Source organism: Dermacentor albipictus, chromosome 7 (assembly GCF_038994185.2).
Source record: "Dermacentor albipictus isolate Rhodes 1998 colony chromosome 7, USDA_Dalb.pri_finalv2, whole genome shotgun sequence".
In the NCBI taxonomy this organism is placed as follows: Eukaryota; Metazoa; Arthropoda; class Arachnida; order Ixodida; family Ixodidae; genus Dermacentor; species Dermacentor albipictus.
In genome coordinates, this window is record NC_091827.1 from 41198140 (window position 1) to 41215670 (window position 17531).

The 17531-nt window shown below is 43.7% G+C and overlaps 1 long non-coding RNA gene across 3 annotated transcripts in view; it reads left to right on the forward strand.

The window, feature by feature from the left end:
* Positions 1 to 11845, forward strand: part of LOC135920986 (uncharacterized) — a 67886-nt gene extending 56041 nt beyond the window's left edge. For all 3 annotated transcript variants that reach the window (XR_010570392.1, XR_010570393.1, XR_010570394.1), the window contains 3 exons: positions 3925 to 4026; positions 7032 to 7077; positions 11647 to 11845. This is a non-coding gene — a long non-coding RNA (uncharacterized lncRNA). The remainder of the gene's footprint in view (positions 1 to 3924; positions 4027 to 7031; positions 7078 to 11646) is intronic.
* Positions 11846 to 17531: the final 5686 nt, after the last annotated feature.

Sequence of the window (17531 nt, forward strand, 5' to 3'; positions counted from 1 at the left end):
AATTGGATCCTCAGAAAGGCCGATGAGTCACCGCACTTCTTGAGCAACATGATGTGCACAATGACGCCAATTTGGTAGAATCGGCTAGACACATTTGCGTAATGTACACAATTATAGGGACTTCAATCCACACTTCTAGGATAACACACTGACTGGACAGCGCTACGCGAACGAAATCCTTGAAGGAGTGATGGATGAGATTCTCAGCGAAGTACTGCTGTCACGTCTTCCGCTTCTGTGGTATCAGCAAGATAGGGCACCCGAACACAGCAGCAGCCGAGCACGAAACTGGCTGCAAGCGACCTTCATTAGCGTTTGACTGGAAGGCGTGGACTGTGAATTGGCCGGCTAGGTCACTTGACCTCTCTCCACTTGATTTATTTCTTTGGAGTTATGCGAAAGATCATGCTTACATGATCGAGACCGTTGTCAGATTACTTCAAGGCAAGGATAATGGATGTCTGTCGGATAAATCTAGCATATGTTATCAAGAAAGCCCCTGAAGACGTGATTAAGCAAACTCAGTACTCAATATCTGCAAAGGAGACCTCTTCGAACACGTCCTCTAGACAGCATCTGGCGTTCAACTGAACTTACGAATACATAGGCAATAACGGCTCAATGAAATCTGATGTTCTTTTTTTATTCGTTTTTTTTTTGAAGAGACATCCTGACTGCCAACAGCTGATTTAGAAGTGGTAGATTTCCTTTCTTGTACGCATGGGTTTTGCCTTTTCTTGTTGTTGCTTTTGTTGCTTTCATGTCTATTTGTGTCGCTATTAATTTTTGTAGTCAACCTGTTTTGCAGCCTGTATTCACTTTCATGAAAAATAAAACGGTAACCTTGGGCGCTATAACGTAATGCTATTCTAAACTTTTCTATTCCAATTCTGCAATCAGCGCACCGCGATTGGTCAAAAAGTTTTTTGGACCACCCCCACTTCACCAGTCTGTCACGCGACGGCACGAAAACCGCGATAGCTCCCAATCAGAGATGACGTCTGCACACTGATTGTGCATAATCTGACCGAACAAAACAAAATAGTTATTTCTGATTCGACGCCTTTTTGTCATTAGCCCTCGGCTATTGGTCAAAAGTTTTCGGGCTGCACAACTTCACCTGCCTGTCACGTGATGTCGCAAAACCGCAAAAACTTACCGCGTCAGACTGACGCGTACGCATTAAAGATACATTATTAGGCCGAACAAAACGGATTTTTTTTTTCGAATAGCCGCATGCTGCCCCGTTCCGAAAGGAATAAAAGATGGCTGCCGCCGATCGCTCAGGCACTGGTTACTGGTACCTGCCGGAGAGCATAGGTTTATTTGCGTGTAAGAAGACTTCTTGCGTGGCCGAGTAACATTTTTGATAACTTTCGGCACGTTTACGACCTCGTTCTGCCAACTTTTCTATGCCGAGGATTCGTTTTATCGTTATTCTTAACCTTCCGCTGCATACCGCCGCGATTGTCGACGAGCCACCGGAAGCTAAGTAAGAGAAAGCGGGCCATCGCAGACGCCGGCACCACCCTCTTCATCCGGTTATCGATATTTAGCGCAGTGGCTCGGCCCCATCGAATCCCTCTCCACTTGAGCATGCTCCTCGCCTCTTGTGAGCCAATTAGATAAGGCATGCCGCTCAGTGAAAACAATGGTATTCGTTTTTCAAGCAAGCAAAAGTGACCTCCTATGAACGAGCGGAGCATTTGATTAGTTTGTTCAGACAACCCTGCGGGTGACCACCCGATGCTTGCCTCGGTGGTTACGCAAGTTTGACGTGAGGACATAGGAGTAAAAACATATTGGAATAGCTTTACGTTACACGGCCCTTATTTTGGCCTTGACCCGAAGAAGGTTTCTGGCGCAAAATATAGCTGCGCGCGCACTTATTCGAGCACTCATGCGATCAAAGCCGGGATTTGAAACGTTTGATGCCTATTACATTGCTTTCTCATTTCGTGCGTGGTCAGAGCGGCGCTTCGGCCGCGCTATCAAAGGGCATTTGTTAACAATGTAATCAGTCGACCTTGAGAGATATATAAGTGTGAAGTACAAATGAGAGGAAGTAATAGCTTCAAAGCCGCGACAGCTGCTGTTGGTGCTCTTTGCGTACAATTATCGAAGTGATGCGTTCTCTCTTCGGCTTTGCGATAGACAGCGCAGTTCCTTTCAGTCAGCTTATTTGAGGGCGCTGCTTTATGATGCTGGTGGGGAGCATACTCATGCGGTATTTTCATATTTCCAAAGGTTTCCTTTCCAGACCGAAGAAATTGCACGCAATTAGTAATTCAATGAAAACACCGCAGTTATATGTCATTTGGAGGTTCCTATACCTTCCTCATTGACATTTTGAAAATTAGAACAGTTCTTCTCAAGTCAGACAATTAATTGCACTAACCAAAATAAATCTCAGTAACAAAAGAATTACTGGAGGCTACTCCACTGTACTCGCAGCAAAATGCACAAGGTTTTCTTCGAGTAAGGCAATTGCTGTATTTTTTTAGTCTTGCTGCATGACAGCTGGGACATCCTGTGTAATTTATTCAGTAACCGAAATGAGCTCAAGCCGGATTCACTCGAAATCAGAATTAACAGCAGTCATGCGCTGCAGCGCTTGTACTCAGACTCACAGAAAAATTAAAGATAGAGAGGCTGCAGTCCCACAGGAAATGCGAAGTATTCGTGATAGCCATTTATACGGCAAGAACACGAAGGAAGATTACTGAGAGGAGTAGGCTGTGAATGTGAAGTGTCTCCTACTATGATGACTTCAATTTACTACTCATATAACATATAACGCCGTCACTTCAGTGATCCATTCCTCGAGGTCACACGAAGTTTCTTCAGGTGCAATGTATATATATATATATATATATATATATATATATATATATATATATATATATATATATATATATATATATATACGCATATACACATGTGGTTCGGAAAGCTGGTCGGGCACCTGCTCCTCTCCCCCTCCCTGGACGTTCCAGGAACCGAAGAGAACGCGTATCAAACAAAGATCTCCGATCACGCCTCTGGTAAAGATTACGGTTGCGTAAGCTGCAGTTGCCTGGAAGCTGCTACTATAGCATATAAAGCAGGGAGTAACGTCACTGCATACTTTCATTAGCGCAAAATAACGGTCACAAGAAAGACAACAGGACAAGGCGTTTTACTTTGTTTAGCGCAAAAAAACGGACGCGCCTTGTCCTGTCGTCTTTCTTGTGTCCGTTGTTTTGCGTTCAACAAAGTAATTATGGAGTAGCACCAACCAGCCCGCTAACACATTGTAACGTCACTGCACTTTCATATGTGCAAGAAGGACATGCCTAGCGACAGATTTCATTTGTTTTGTGATAATGCTTTGGAAAGGCCACACAATGCGCTCCCATAGTGCATCGCGAATACGATGAGTGGCGACGGGAAGAGCAGCGGCAATACGCAGAACAGCATCGTGCCGAGTCTCGGCAGAACCGAGGTCAAGCTTTGTCACATTGGTGTGTCGTATCAGGTGATACCACAGCTTCACTGGCCAACTACTTTAACAGCGTGGATCGGAGCAAAACGTTTTTATCGTGTGAATTTAGGTATTATGGTTTACTCTACTTCTTTAAGAACCAGGCTCACATGTACTTGATTTTACACTGAAAGAATAATATAATTAGCATTAGTACTAATCGGCAACATAACACATTCAGTTGTTTGTGTTTTTGAAAACTCAAGGTTATTAACAGGTAACAAACTTTTCGGGGCCTATACGAAAATGCTGGTAAGAGAGGCGCCTTACTTAAATATAAATAAATTCAACTGAAGCGTTCGCTTAATGAATGAATGTTTGATGTTTAATGGCGCAAGGGCCAGGTATGGCCAAAGATTGCCACGTCCGCTTCGCTTTATGACTTATCATGTTTCTTTCAGCGGGTAGAAACGAAACCTGTGAAGATAAATGGAAAACCTTTTGTGGCAAAGATGGTCGCCCCACATGCGAGGAGAAGGGAAACATATCCCTATGTCGTTGTTGTAAGTCTAATAACTCTCTTCATATCCCGACAGGAAGCATGGCACGCGTATAGCCGATTGCTTAAATTCTGCTGTCTCTATTTGAAAGCAAAACTTGTATTGAAGAGCAAACGCCCAAGCACTTGCGTTGGAATTCATGGCCACCGTTCTACCCAACACTACAACATAATTTCCGTGCGTAACAGTCACACAGCGTGAAAAGCAGATATACAGGTTGCCCACAACACATCTCTACATATTCCAACATTTATTGCTCGAAACCCATCCAGACGGCTCGTGCAAATATTATTTTATGCGTTACTACAGCCTACATCTTGCGGCGACAAACGCGGTAAGAACGGCATGGACGACGTGTGCAATATTTAGTAATTTTGTTTACGCTTCTATCATGCGCTATGTGGGCGAATTTCGATAATATGGCAAAATAGTGGTCACCCGTAGGCTGAACTAAAGAACATAAACCTTCCAGTTGCGTGAAGAATGGCGGGGAGCAGTGACTACGCTGTTTCTCATGAGTGTAAGAATTATTTAGGGGAAACAATAGTAGCGCCATACTATATATACATTGGGATGCGTTCACAAGCTGTTTCTTGCGATTGCATAAGTTTCCTGGCAGAAAAGTAAGCACGCAAAATGCGAAGGCGTACCACGTGACCCATCACTAGCGAGCCGCGACAGCCGCGCTATACCAAACGTGCAGCGTATGAACGCAGGCCGATTTTGTTGCCACACGCACTGTTTTGCCAGAAGAACCGGAGTGCATACGTCCACGGCGCTGACCATGTCGTTAGATCCAGTCGCCGTTGCGCATTTGCGTTGCATGGCAGTCGCGCTAAGATGTGCGTTGGCGATAAGCAGTGGCCGGCAGCCGAGAAATAGTGGTTAGATGCTCGGAGCATACCGGTGCAATGAAAAGAGTTCTCCGTGTTCATGACATCGCTCTTACCGTCATCGAGATGTGAACCCGATCACTTCTGGCACTGGACCAATCCCGGCTTCTATTGGCCTTCGTTTGTGCGCTGCAGGGTTCAGGACAGAGCTGTCGCGGCACACATTTGGCTAGTCACACGGTAGGTATTTATTGTGTGTGTGTTTCACGGGCTTTTTTTTTTCAACCAAGAGAAATCTTTCACGTAACAGGCATTGCGCAGCAGCAGATCGATGGAATATTTTACAAGATTGTTTCTGTATCATTGAATAGCTCGGTTTGAACATAATATTTAAGCAACTTTAAATGGTATGGCAGAAGTATCTTATTATGCAAAATGAAAAAAATGGCCTGGCAGCGAACCTGTTAGCCTCTCCGTGGTCGGCATTTTACGTGTGGGACAGTGATAAAATCTTATCACAATCGTCAATGTCTTATACCCCCTAAGCAAGGAAAAACGCAATGGGACATCGTTCTCGTACTGCAGAAGCTACAAACACTATGTAAAGTGAAGGAAACAGTACATACTAGAATTAGCATCACGCGTACAATCTACAGAATAGCGTAGGTTTCCATAAACAACAAGTGCAAAACAAGCATCTATGATCATCAGAAATAGCTCATACGCGCATAAGCAATGGCTCACACCCCAGTAACAAGCAAAAAAGTAATATTTGGAACACGCTTAAGCTTGACTTTTAAAAGTGGAACGTGATAACATTCAATGCTTCGCATTCTTCTCGGCAACTGCACCTCATGTAACCCTAATGTTTTCGCGGAAACACTGACGGCGAACGCTATGCATGAAGACAAGCGAACACCATTTGGATGGTGTTGCAGGGCACTGAGCGGGGCGCGCCACTCTTACTAAGACAGAGCAGAAACGACAGCTGGAAAAAATGGCTGTGTTTTAGCTTCTGAAATGTGTTTTCTCGTATATTCAAATTACAGTCCGACGCTATCATGTTTGTAGGTCATGCGTAAGTCGTATATTATTAATTTTTCGACGCGTTCTTTCATATAATCAATTCAAATCAGTAACGCCTGTGTGCCGAGCGGAGGGCCTGTTCAGATCGCGATGCCTGGGTCAGAATGATTCTTCTTGTACGGAAAATGGCGCCGGCACCGACGCATACACCAACACTCGATTTTCTGCGCCATGGGACCCTTAACGCTATTACGTTAAAATGACATTCACTCATACACTCGTAAGGCAGAGGCTACAAGCTGACAGCAGAGCGAAGCGAGCAGTGCATACATACATTGGAATCACCCATGCGACACACAGAACAGCGCGCGTTGAAATAAAGGACAAGTTCAAAAGAAGCGTCTGAACTATGAATAAAGTATTGCATACACCCTTCAGCACTTGTATTGGCGGTTTCGCAACAGTTTCGCAAGGTATCCACTCTCGCAGAGCCGTTATGGGGACTTATTTTTTTATATACTTATGCTTTTCTGTAAAAAAATCATGTTAGCGCAACAGTGTAACAACTAAAGATACCAATGCAAGATATACCATTCGGCACTTATGCGTAGACTCGTGATTGCTCAACAGCAGGTACTTTGCGACATGTCACAGCAACAAGTTCGTTTAGACGGACATCATGTCACATAACAGCAGGTTGCCCAGAAGTGCGAATATCGGCGCACATTTACATCACCGGAGTACAATTACTCCGTCTTCATACCCCCTCTGTTATCATCAGTTAGCTGCTGTCGCCACACATTCTCACGTTCAGACACTATTGCTCGCATTACACAAACATGTTAGTTCATCTGATAACGCTGTAAGGAACTACGAACAATCCTGGAGAGCCAGCTACTTGCAATTGTTTCGAAGACGATTGATTTTCACATTGCATGCGATCTGCATATTTAGTTTTAACGCAGCAACTGGCCTTACAGTTAGCTTGTCATCGGGTGTTAAATTGCGTGAAACGAGCCAGCCCGTTAATTCAGTTTATCTCTGCATACACTTATAGCTGAGGTAAAGTTGGATTTGTATTTCTAAAGCGGTAATTGTTGCACTGTTCTCCTAAAAACTTCCCTATTAACGTACCTCACATGTTTTCAGTGTACACACACCGCTCGCACTGAAAACCATGAAATCTGGGCATCTGGTAAGTAAACACAGTTTCTATTGACATTTTTTTTTGAATGAGGGTGCTTTTTTAATTCAGATCTCTAAAAAGTTGCAGTTGTTCGTGAAAGGCGAATCAATAGTAGTGCTCGTAATCATTAGAATAGAGAAGCCAGGTTTGTAGTTTTCATTGCTGTATAAATAGTAGCAAACATTCGCTTAGTAATAAAAGAAACGTGATAACACTCAATCACAGGTAAACATAAAGGTTCTCACTTAGTGACAGCTAGCGCTCCTTGTCACACATTGAAGGAACGAGGAGATCCGGTGGCAGAGATCATTTCACGACGTCTCGGGAACTTACATAACGCGACTTCCAGAACTAGACGCGCGGCACTATAATGTGGTCGAAGCCATTATACCCTTTCACTCGCACTTAGTACACGCACCCGCAACCTCCATGATATGGCGCGTGGACCCCGTCTGCCGTCAACCACGTGGACAGCAACCATACGGCCGGGCTGAGGAAGAGAAGCGTTCTCTAGTTGCAAGGCGCCAGCTCAATCACGTGTCCCCTAGGGCCGCAACGTGTCCAACATAGGAAGCGAAGCTGCACCTCAAGTCATCACCTTTTTCGGCTGACCCTGTCACATCGGCCCTCGCAACCAAAGCTTATGGTGCGCGAGTCATTCATGCTTATCGCCCTTGGACTCTATACGAAACACTACGGTGACAGCGAATGCGGAAAATCGCCACGAGTGCACATATATTAGCTATCGCAATAATTATTAAACAGGTCTCGTAAGAAGTGTATAGACGGTTGTAATGAAAAAAATATATATATACCTCTTCGCAGTCTAGTTTTGCGCCTGCCGTTTGGAAGACACTCCAGCCGCACGAGAGTAAAATGCAATTTCTCGTGCGAGCTGTACGAGACGCTGAACAGCTGGCCGAACAAGTAAACAGTATCTCACAGAATGACGCTGTCTACAGTGAAAAATGCCTAGAGTGGTATTATGTGGCAAGGTGCTTTTGTACGGGCAGCGAGATACCTATCACTGTCGGCGACTATGTTTCCGAGCTTTCGCTGACAGGTTCTCCTTCTTGCTCCCAGTTGCGCCGTGCAAACACAGTTGCTGCCCTCAGCGGTAGGGGTGATTAGTAATGACACTGGTTTTCTTGTATCAGTCGGCCTTCTCATATGCATAACGATGATTAAAAGACGTCCTTTTTAAGTAAGTTGCGCAACATCGAAAGCTGGCATTTCACTAGGGATAGAGCATCTGAAATTATTCAAAAATAATTTTAAAAAGAATAAATTGCTCCAATGAGTCGACAGGACTGCTCGACATTTTGCTTTCGAATCGTACTGGTTTACGTGCACCAAAAAGGAACACACAGTCGAAGATTTCGGTAAATAGCGCTACTTCCGTAAGACATACTTTATTACATGACACAAATAAAACATTCTGAAAGTTGCTCGTTCTACGTGGAGTATTTTATTTATTTTTCAAGTAACTGAAAAGTTATCTCGTGTGCGACATGACGAAGCTGCAAACTATGCACTCGCTGTGCTTCACTACATTTCGGCTGCAACAGCGCTAATAATAGATGCCTGCGCTTCGTACACCGCGCTTCATCACCGCCGTGGTGAGCGCTACTTCTTAACTACTATCTGAAAGAAATCCAGAATAGCTTCGTAGCTGTCGCGCTTTCGTCGCCATGCAATTAGTGTCCTTCCGAATTCAGTAGGCTGGTTCTAGAGCTGTCGATAACTGCGAGGAAAAATGTCTTTCCCCCCTCCCCCCCCCCCGCCTCCCTGCTGATTTCACATTTCGACCACCAGCGAAGGAGGCGGGTCACTGTTATCTCCATAAATGTTTTCAAATAAATGCGCTACCTATCTACGAATGAAAGATTGATATCATGTTCGGAATTTGTCATTAGTTTTGAAGATATAAGTTGAACAACACAGCAGATGCATTCAGCCCTGTTGGTTCGTCAGTTCGGTGTGACAGCAGGAAAGATAAGTCATCCCCCACCGCTAAATAATACCAACCAAACAGATATACAAGATGGCATACATCAGTAAAAACAACTCTAAACATATGAAATTTGTGAAGCATTGCCTGATAAGCACCCATCCCTGCGCTTCAAGCTTTAACCCATGGTTTATCAATATCGTCTGACAACATATCTGACATACGAGAGAAAAAGACGATCACAATGCGCACAGAGGAGCATTGGGTGCTTGGGTAGTTGGCAAGCGATGACACAGAATTTAGCTGAACAATACGTTTCGAATATTCCTAGGTCAACCCAAATGTTCTAGTCCTTTTAGGTTTACTGTTGTTTTTAAAACAAAATCTAAGGCAGAGGTAAAACCACGCATCATTGCAGGTCTAATTCCGCCACTTGTTATCGGATGAATTATCCGTGTTTTATGATAGGCTGTGTGCTGAAATGCTATCATAAAACTATGAAGGCGACAAAACAAAATCCGCAAACATTATATGTATTCAAATGCGATATTTCTGGATGAACATAGAGGACAGTTTTCGTCGTTGATTGCCACTTCCAATGTTTTACGGAGCGTCTGAGACAGCTTTACTACTGTTATATTTTTATAAAATGTGGCCTTCAAAGGAAAAGTATCAAGTGGGCAGTGTTTCTGTAGAAATATTTTTATTGGATGTCTAACACACAACGAGAAAAAGAAACATATAAAGTTACGAAGTCAACCAGGGCTGTAAAACAGAAGTAGAACCTATGTCTCGCTTGCAAGCATAAATCACGGTTCCGCGAGACAAAGATTCTCAAGAGGACCAAGCATCAAACAACACCCAAATTAATAGAGGACTATTATATTATTACGATAGCAGTGTTAGGGAAAACTACAGATTATAAATAGCCCAGTCCGCTGGGTCGCGACAGCATGTCGCCATCACGCAAGCTTAGAATGCCGTCGTAAGAACTTCCGCGCAACGCGGAACCTCGCGACTGCTTTGAATTCTTCACCATTCGTTCCAAGGGGCCCAATTTGGGGCCCAATATCATGTAGCCAGGGCATGTCTACATGATACGCGCGTGCAGCTTGATACCTCTGATAACATATTCTTCAATACTGACTGTTCTGTTAGGTTGTTCAGCAGAATTCGTTGGCGAGCTAGTTGGTGCGGATCCATAAATACTTTGTTTAGCGCAATACAAAGAACACAAGAAAGGCGACAGGACAAGCGCATTGCCCTGTCGCCTTTCTTATGTTCGTTGTAGTGCGCTAAACAAAGTATTTCCATTTGGTTGTTCTCCTCATAGTAGTCGTGATAATTTTCATTCGTGTCCTCTGTTCCCATGCGCATTCTTTGAGCGGCAATTATGTCTCGCCGGAAATATCAACATAGCCAAAAGGAAGTTATTCATATATAGCCTGTACTGACAAACCGAATTCGAAGTAATTCAGCATAATATCCTCAAAGATTCAGCTAGTTGGTTCTGCATGATTCAAAGTATACCAGCGCGAACATAACGAAAGAATAGGCAAAATGAAGCGCTATCCTTGTCTCTTCTTCAGGTATGTTCTCGTTCAGCAAGTCGTGCAGGTACGCTTTCAAACAATATACTCATTTGCTACGATGGCGCTGTTTTTTGTGTTGTGACGTGCCGCGTGAAAACAACAAGGGGTCGAGCTTTTTAATTCATACGTTCTCTTCCGATTTGTCGCTCAAGCACGGTAGAAGCAGAAGCGGATGGTTTAGTCGAAGAATAATAAGTTACATGGCCACACACGAGACTACGCCACGCAGGCAAACTCACACGAGCATTCACTCACGTCTTCTTCCTTCACCGATCAGCTGACAACTGCTACGTGGGTCGCAGGCTTCACTTAGGCCCACTAGCACGTAAAATCGGTTCTCGGGGGAGGGCGCTAGCCATGTGCTAACACATAGAAGAGTATGGATCGCGTACATACCTATGTATCACAAAACTTACTGAACCTTCTTTGTTCACCAATTAGCCTGCAGGGGGCTTATGCAAGAACTCTAACTTATGATTCACGGTAATACCAGTGCTGCAAACGTTTTGACAAGCTGTTAAACATCCCTGACGCAATTTGAGAATGGACGTTTTACCATAAATGCTTTATTGCTGCGGAAATGATTGGACAGTTCAATATGTCTTGAAAAACATTCGCGCCTTATCCGCGTAACATCCGCTTTTCTGGAGAAAAGTTTTTACCAGATTTCTTTATAGCCACATTGACGTGTACTCTTGATTGACAATTTCTTGACATTTTTGCTCGGCACCTAAATATGTCGTCCTTATTATTGCTAGCAGCATCTGCGAGTAATGTATAACCATGCAAGCTGTAGACAAAGGTACACAAATCAAACGAAGAGTTCAAAGTACTGAGGCAAGGGACCTATGAATACTCTAATGCCACATTGAGAAGCAATCACGCAAGAACTAGAGGCCCTCAATCTTGCGATTCTCATGAAATGTTTAAAGCTTAATCCCCACTCACAGCAGTAGCAGTTACATAGCATCTTGTCCATGCAACCCTTTTGTATGAGATCTTGACGAAACTAACCTACTGTCTTTTATGTTTCAGTTTTCTGGTCATCGGCACGTATAGGCTGACTCCACTGGTTGTTTATATTATCTGAATTTTCGTTGTCTCGGCACAACTCCACCAGCACAGTTGCGAGTTGGCTCTTCAGCTAAGATGTCAAAGCACTGAATAGTAATATGAAATATTTAACTCGTTTCATAAGAGACAATAAATAGAAAACTGAACGAATTATGCCAGAGAGAACGACTTCAACTTCGTCTCATTATTCACTTCTAAACATATCTGAATAAAACGCACCAGTCTTTAGTCAGAAACTGGCTTTGAAGTAGACCTACTGATGCCGTTTCACAATATTATACAAACTGTGTGGACAGTTTTAGAGATTTTGTTGCTACGCAAGGTTATAGCACTTTAGCGAATGGCGGGGATATTGCGTGCGGCGCGTGTAATGATGTGCCACACAACCAGTAACTTCCTGTGCGAAAGATGTTGCTAAAAGCAGCTTTTCAGAAAAAAATTGGAAGTGTTCTGCTGCCCTACAGGTGCGAACGGCAATGAATAGGAAAAAAATGTAAGGGGGCATTACTGGTCTTAGCGTTCCTCTGCTCAAAAGCCTCAAATGTTGCCACATCAGAAGCTAGTATAGCGTAAAACTGCTGGTGCTTTGATACCTCCCAGTCAATTTTTGTTTACATGTTCTAGAGACCTTTGCGCAACACAACCACGGACTACGCGGGCCATTTAAGAGCGAAACACTGAGCATAAAAAGGGATAAGTATCTGTGTTATGGGAGTTTTCTCACCTTTTTCACCGGGATTTAGGACAAAGTTGTGTTTCGTTTACAAATGAGCAAGCGCTGCTTTGTAAGCACGATCATTTCTGCACAATGTCCGATGGAAATCTGCGAACAACTTCTGCCGAAAGATACCGAGGATCAGTACCTGTTGGCAAGTTCTTCTCTATGGCTTAGTGAAGACAAAATTGCCTGAGTGGTCAGGGCATTTTCTGCACTCAATGGTGTTAAAAGAAAATGCCGAACTCCTAATTAGCACTTGCTTGAAATGAGGCGGTCAATGCACTTTCAAGGTTGATGTGACCGTGAAAGATATTAACCTTACAGAGAACCAATCATCAGAAGAGATTGTGATCGTGATAAATTCCATCCGCAACCTGTATGGAAATGTCTGGGCATTCGATTAGCTAGTGCGACCTCATGGTTCAAGAATAACCAGCTGTCTAACATCTACGAGATCGCAGGTAAACTCATTGTAACGTCACAAGAACAGCGGCATGAAATACGAGAACATCAGTCCCTTACCCAGGGAAATATTAAAAAAGGCCAAGAACCATTCAGCGCAAGTGTTACGTTGTAGCAGTGATTGCACATATAGTTTGCGCAAAGCATGGTTTGAAATAGGAGCGAGGGAATTGAATGAACAACACCCCATGTTACGTTCGCGTCTAGTAGTAATGGAGTGCATATTCGACAGGCATGTTCCAATAACTGCTTGCTTGCAACTCCTTTACTATAACTGAGTATTTTTGAATTACTTCGCTACATGCCGCCTAAGCACTTTTACTCGCATATTCTTCATTATATACGACGCTTGTTTAATGAAGCTGTGAGGGCTCAACGAATGTCAGCGCGTGGCAGCGTGTTCACCTCACTGGTATAAAGCTGCGTTGGAGGGTTTTCTTAGTCGTTGTTCATTACCGATGCCAACGTTTGCCTGAGCGTTCTCGCCGATTCCCTTGTCATACGGTCGCGGAGGGTTCGGGTCCCCCCCCCCCCCCCCGTTTCTTTAATCCATATACTTTTGTAGTTGACGTAGTAGCGGGAATTCGGGAGCTGCTATCTCTGAAGCTCCCATGGAAGCATGGAAGTTCTATTGAAGTTCAGAGTGCTATATCTGAAGCTCCCATGGAAGTTCTTGCCAGTGTCAGGCACCACTCCAAGCCTGGAAATGTTGTGTGCTGGGAGAGGTACATTTTGAGTTTCCCACTTCCAGAAAAAGCGCAAGGATTTAAACTTCGCGTTATGGCAACCAAGCATCCAAGCAAGGTCAGTCAGATAACCTTTCAGGCAGTCAGGCCACCTTATGTAGGAGAATTAAACCCCAGAAAATTTCACGTGCCTGAAAGCATCCTTGAATTATCCGCCGTATACGGGTTTTTCTTATCGCAAGTGATGGCCCAAGCTAGCATTTATCAATGGTTCCAAAATCTTAGTTTCGAAGTCTCCCGTATACGTGTGGCCATGAACTCGGCTAGACATACGAAATGTTTTCGGCGAATTCTAACAGCACTGAAAATTAGCGTGAAACACAGAAAATGAGAAAAGATACTTTCAGAGCTTGCAGGGAATTCGCAAGTTGCGTATCACGGAGGCACATCAAACAGCTTACGGTCACGTGTGCCTGCCTCAGGCATTGGAGAAGTCTTTGCGAACAAGACGGGACGGATACTGATGCGCCACCGAAGGCTGAGACGTCGGGGGTGAGGAGGGCCCATTACCAGAGGCTCGCTCAAAGGGCAAATCCTCAAAGTGTTGAGACGGGTCGCCAAGACAATATGCTTCTGACCCACGCGCAAAATTGGCGACCTCGAAATTGGCTTGCTTTATTCTTGGGGAGCGCTTTGACGATGCCTCCTTTGAGCTGCCGCGAATACGTCTGCAGCCAAACTATATATCAGTTATAATAACCGCTGTGGAAATGTAAGTGGGTTTTATTACCATCGGTCCTCATCATTACTTCTTACGTTCCCCTTGGCAATGAGCACCCAATAATGCCAAAGCCCTGCAATTGTTGAATGAGAGATGAGGATGAGAGATGGGCACCGTAGCGTCCTCGAACTTGGTGATTCCCTTGGCTACAAATGAAAACGATTTTAACTGCAAACTGTGAATTCCACAAGGCTAAAATGAAAACAATCATTCAATAACTTCGGCTCGTTGAATACAAAAATGCAGTTGATTAGGCGCCATTAAGTCATGAGTTGTCTGATGTCGGCTTCGAGAGAAGCAATCGCAGCATGAGATTTCACATCAGTCATATTCACCGCTGCGGAAATGTGAGCCCGTTTTTTTACCAATGGTCCTCATCATTACTGTGCACGCTCCCCTTCAAATAGCACCAAATAATAATAAAGCCCGGCAATGATATGATGTGAGACATTTTGGTTGTTAATACTGGAAAAGGTTTAACAGTGTGCCATTTGGCAAACCGGCATGAAGTAATTTTCACCTGATCGAAAAATATTAGCAAGTGTGCTTCAGCGACTTTTTCAATGCATATGTTCACGGGATTGAATCTCGCCCATGGCGGCCGCATTTCCATGGGGGCGAATTGCGAAGACACCCGTGTACTTAGATTTAGGTGCATATTAAAGATCCCTATGGGGTCGATATTTCCCGAGCCCTCCACAACGGCGTGCCTTATAATTAGAAATTGGTTTTGGCGTGCAAAACCCCATATTTTCATGCAATTTGTATAACAAATAATGATGACTCTGGGTGCGCAGGTGAGAACAGCAACGATGACCTGTATGAATTACTGGTTGAAGCAAGAGTTTGCTTTTCGAGAAACGTGATTTCGTGGTGGGGGGGGTACTGCAGAAAAATTTGTTCATTTTTTAGTATTTACATCGGCGCCGCTTCGAAGAGTTTTCATGAGCATTGTCAAAGAAAGGATAGAGAGAACACCGTGTGAATTCACTCAATAAAATGAGCGTGTAAAATATTGATACGTGTTTTTATATGTGTTACACTTCCACCGTGCAAGTTGCATTGAAGCTATGGTAGCTCAAAGAAACAGCATGGGACATCACAGGATACCACTGGCGCCCGTGATGTCCCAATGCGGCAAGTTAAAATGACGCTATTAACATCAGATTGTAATGATAAAAATCAGAGAGAGGGGAAAAAATATATCATACCTCATCCAATGATATTATGAGAAGCCAACAAACACTGACAACAAGGAAAACATAGTTGAAATTGCTTGTACCTAATAAATGAAATAAAGAAACGTTAAAAATTGGAAATGAAAGTGGATGAAAAAACAACTTGCCGCAAGTAGGAACCGAACCCACAACCTTCGCGAAAAGCGCAGGTTGTGGGTTCTACGTATCACCAAATGATTATATTTAGCATTCGTACAATAGCGATAGATCGTAATAATTAGGACACATTTAATTACATTCTACAGGGGTCATTCTGAGAATTCGATTGCTAGGATTAACAAACTCCGATATCGTTGCATTTTGTTACCGTACATGACGGTGCCGTAGGAAAGTCCCAGTCATGAGCACTACCACATGATGCTTCTATGACGTCGACGCTTCTATGACGTCGATGCAATAGAAAAAGAATGACGTCGATAGAAAGACATGCGCAATGTGAGAACGACAGAATCACGGCAATGACCTGACACTTAGTAATTGATGACGTGGCTGAAACGACGACAGCGAGAAAGCGACCACATGCTGACGCGGGAAGACGACCATCGTATGACAATGATGGCGTGACGACTTTAGTTTTCTGCAGATTAATTTTTAGTCCCACGCTTCGGCTTTGCCTTTCCAGGTCAATGAGCATGCATTACAGGTGGTCTCCTGAGTTACTAAGCAAGGCAATATCATCAGCAAATAGCAAGTTCCTAAGGTATTCTCCATTAACTCTTATCGCAAATTCTTCCCAATCCAGGTCTGAATACCTCCTGTAAACACGCGGTGAATAGAATTGGAGAGATCGTGTCTCGCTGCCTGACGCCTTTCTTTATTGGGATATCGTTGCTTTCTTCATGGAGGTCTACGGTGGCTGTAGAGCCGCCATAGATATCTTACAGTATTTTACATATGGCTCGTCTATACCCTGATCCGGCATTGCCTCCATGACTGCTGAGGTTTCGACTGAATCAAACGCTTTCTCGTAATCAATGAAAGCTATATGAATCAATGAAAGCCACGGGATCATAGTGTTGTAAAAAGTCTGGCCCCGTACAAGAGGAGCTTCAGCAGAAATTCACGAAACAATTCTATATAGAAGGGCGAGCCAGACAGGAAGGCTGGGCAGTATTTTTCACCACGTTTTAGGTTACCTACAAATAAAAACCATTTTTACTGCTAACTATGAACTCCACGAGCCTAAAATGAAAACGATCATTGTATAACTGGGGTTCGTTCAGTACAAAATTGCAGTAGATTAAGCGCAATTAAGTCATGAGTTGTCTGATGTCGGCTTTGAGAGAAGGAAACGCAGCATATTATTGATCGCAATGATGTTACACAACTGCTCAACTTGATCGCAATGATGTTATGGCAACTCCGGCATGACAACAGAGGCTGGATAGCAACTGCCTGAGATGACGATGTCATGAAAACGGCGGCATAATCGTCATTGAACGAATAGGTCATACCTAGGGTAGCATGACGAAGAAGGACTGGTGCCCATAACACGACGGAAGCGTTGTCACAACAGATGTGTGACAACAACGGGATGACTTTATTGAAGTGACAACGATGATATACCGTTACCTTCATGACACCAATGGTAAAGAGTCACTGCGTCACTACGATGGCTTCACAATGACGACACTATGAGAGTACAATCATGAAATTGGAATTACGACAATGCAAAAACTACTATGACATCACGACCAACCCTGTGACCCCAGCTGTTAGACAACTTGGGCCGCTGGGTCACCCTAGAATAACCGAGGACGATGGTTTGGCGAGTGATAAATCACAAAAGCTCGAAAGCTAACAGTGAAATGACCGCGAGCACACAAACTAGAAGACCACTGAGGTCTCTGGGTTGGCTACGTAGCTCTTGATATATATATATATATATATATATATATATATATATATATATATATACACCGAAACCGAGATATATACTTGGACTGGAAACAATGCAAATC